A 3,627-nucleotide genomic window follows, 5' to 3' on the forward strand; every position below is an offset into this window, starting at 1 on the left:
ACAAGTTAGGGGGGCTGCAGCCCCAGACCCTGCTTTCTGGTGCCGGTTTTGGCCCCCTCCTGCCCTGCGGTGCCCAGCTTTGCCGGGAGCGTGGGCAGGGGGGGCTGCAGCTGTCTCATCCCCTCCTACCAGCCTGCTCCCTGGGTCTAGGGTTTCATCTAGGGCCGGGCTTTGCCGGCCGTTAGCCTTGGGATCTAGTTTCCTCCTCCAGCTCCCAGCTGCATTCGCAGCCCCCCAGCCTGGAAGCTGGCTCTCTGGCATGGCCTGCCCCAAACTGGCCTGAGGGGAGGGGACTGGCAGGCGGTGTGGGGCAGGACCTGGGCCCTGGGCAGCTTGAGAGGGGATTCCTCGATCATGCCCGCTGTTGGGACGGTGCTGGGATCCAGGGTCTCGAGGGATATGGTGTGCCGCTGCACTTGTGCAGGGCTCAGCTCAGCCATGGGTGCAGCATGTGCTGGGGAGCTTGCAGAGCTGTCCCAGGGACCCCTCCTCGTCACAGCCCCTTGCAGGGCTGCTGGGGGGAACCCAGTCTTGCCACCATGCTTGCAGCCTCCATCCCTAGCCCTACCCCCATCTCTGCTGGGCTGAGCCTCCCGGTCCAGCATGGCGGGCAGAGGCAGGCGGCCCACTGGCAAGTGTGAAACCTGCCCATCCCAGCAGCCTGCCTGCCCGGGAAGGATCCCAGCTGTCTGCTAATGTGCCAGAACCAATGCATTTCTCACAGTCCTGAATGGGGCATTCACACGCCGGAGGGCAAACGGCCCAGGGCCTGCCCTGCTCTGGGCTGGGACCAGGGGTAAACATGAACCGGAGTATGGGGAGGCAGTTGAGCACCCGGGGGCTGTGCCCAGCTTGCCCCCACCTCACTTCAGGCTGGAGTCTTCGTGCTGGAGGGCAGCATGAGAGGCAGGCAATGCCCCACACTTGGCATGCTTTGCATGGCTCTTGCTTGCTTGCTTGGGCGCTGCCCTTTCCCTGGAAAATGGGGCCACAGCAAATTTCAAAGGGTGAGGTGGAGGTGGGTTTGTTAATTCTTAATGCCAGGTGGAGGGAACACAAGGGGATAGGGTGAGCAGGGACCTGCCACCCCTACCACGGCCTCGCTTAGCAAGCACAGTGTGGGCACAGACTGCGTGGGTGCAGGCAGTGCCGTGTCCCCACAGCCCAACCCACACTAGCTCAGTCCAGCGGTGCTTTCGGGGTCCTAGCAGTGCCCTGCACTGTACCCACCCACCCCAACACAGGGGGCTGATCCTCACCCCATGCCCAGGCACCCACAGAGCTGCAGCAGTGGGTGCCAGGGGGCTGTGCTGGAGCCAGCTCTGCTGGGCACAGGGCAGCTGGGGCTGTGGCTGGGCGGGGAGGCATCCCAGGGCATCCTGCAGCCCCACGACAACTGGAGGTGGTTTTTATTGTTTAACATTCCTGGTATTTTCTGTCAGAGCTGAACCAATTGTCCTTAATCCGCCAGGCTCTGCTGGCCAAACAAGTGTGGCTGAGCCACCGGCATCCTGTCCCCACGAACAGGCCCCTTTTGTGAGGGGGATTTAGCATGTAGCCCAGTAAATCCCACTGGTTTCCTGAGGCAGCGTTCCCACACACCCCCACCCCCCCACCTGCCCCCCAGCCCCCGGGCCCTGGCATCGCTCCCCCACCCAGCCATGCCTTCGGGCATCCTGCCTGCCCCAGCCTCGGGGCCAGGTACCCGCCACCCAGCCAGAACCTGATGGATCGAGGACTGTGTGTTCCCTCTGCACATTGCTGGGATGGATCTGTGGGTCCCTGCGGGACGTGAGGTGTCAGTGGGGCTGATGAGCTTCCCAGCCACCTCCCTGTGCTGCTGGTCCTGGGATGCTGAGTCTTGGGGAAGGGTGCTGAGTTCTGGGGAAGTGTGCTGAGTTCTGGCGAAGATGGCTCTGATCCTAGGGGGATGCTGTGTTCCTGGGGGTGTACTGAGTCCTGAGGGGATGCTGTGATCCTAGGGGAGATGCTGTAGTCCTTGGGTGGGGGATATTGTGGTCCTGGGGAATGCTGTAATCCTGAGGGAATGTTGAGTCCTGGGGGGATGCTGAATTCTGGGGGAATGCTGAGCCCTAGGGAAGATGGATCTGGTCGGGGGGGGGGGGGGGGGGGGGGGGCGGTGCTGAGTCCTGGGGGAGATGCTATTGTCCTTGGGAGGATGCTGAGTCCTGAGGGAGACAGCACCCAGGGGCCAGGACACTGGCTGGTTCCTCATTCCAGCTCAGGATGTGGCTTCCAGCCTCTCACCTGGAAATGCCTTCACTTAACGACTCTGTTGTGGGGCCGGTAGCTGCTGTTGTCTTTTCTTCCCAAGACAAAGGCAATCGGATTTTATCTCCGGGGAGAATCTGACTTGTGAGATGCAGAAAGCCTCTGCCCACGGGCAGGGAGGGATGAGGCAGCAGGGACTGAAAGGCATCAGGCTCCTGTCTCCCCCACCTGGCACTGCCCCTCTGCCTGCTCCTGCTTGCCGACATGTCCTTGTTCCTGCCGTTCCCCCTGTGCCCAGGCAGTGAAAGGGAAGGCCCCCATGGGCCGTGGGCAGGGAAAGGGGGCCCATGGGCACGCACATGTGAAGGCACCCCGTGCTGCTTCCTGGGCACAGGCTGAGGCAGAGGCCTGTCTTCTCCCGCGGAGAGATCCAAACACCAGCTGTTCCTGCATCCCTGGATACTGCACGCACACAGATGTATGCACACACTCACACCCCCCCCACCTCCATGTCTGCGCACCCCTATCCATGCACAAGCCCCCGCACACACCTTCCCATGTGTGCACACTTGCACCACCCTGTGCGTACACAGACACCCGCTGCACACACACCTCAAGCACACGGCCCCCCCATGCACAGAAACTCACTCCCCCACCGTATGCGTGCACCCACCCCCACCCCCAGCCACGCACACACCCCACATCCCGCCACAACACCCATGCACACACGCGCACCTCTGCACAACCCCAGGCACCTCCGGGCTCTCTCCCTCCACCGGGCAGAGCTGAGTCGCCAGCCCGACAGGCCAAGCTGGGGGTCCCAGCGAGGGCGGGGGGGACAGGGGGGAGGCTGACCCGCTGTGCCCCCTCGCCAGCCCGCTGCCCTCTGCGCTCGCCCGGCCGCGGCCGGCAGCAGGCGGGCGAGGGGGAAGCCGGGCTGCGAGCCCCATCTCCTGGCCAGCGGGAGCAGCTCTGCACAGGGCGTGCAGAAATGGGACAGGACGGGCAGCCCCCCCGCTGCACACCCACGCATTTTCGGCTGGTGACAGTGGCCTTCGCGGCAGGCCAGCCCTGGGGCTGTGTTGGAGGGGTTACAAATTCGGCTGGGAAAAGTGGTGTGCGGCATGGGGACGGATCCTGGCTTCGCTCTCCATTCCATCACCCTCACTGGTGGTCGAGACTGGGAGCAGGGCAGGGGAATTCGGGCTGCAGAGCTGCACCGTGTCCTGATGTGGATCCCGCTTGTACCAGCTCTGGGTGATGGGGACCAGTAAGGGGAGGGCACCCCATGGGCACAGGAGCCTGGCGAACCTGGGTCTGCCTTGGGTGGATGAAGCAAAGCCCAGCGAGGGCTCAGCCTCACTGCCCAGGGCTGGGGCCCTGTACAGCCCCCAG

Source organism: Tauraco erythrolophus, chromosome 16, assembly GCF_009769465.1.
Source record: "Tauraco erythrolophus isolate bTauEry1 chromosome 16, bTauEry1.pri, whole genome shotgun sequence".
NCBI lineage: Eukaryota > Metazoa > Chordata > Aves > Musophagiformes > Musophagidae > Tauraco > Tauraco erythrolophus.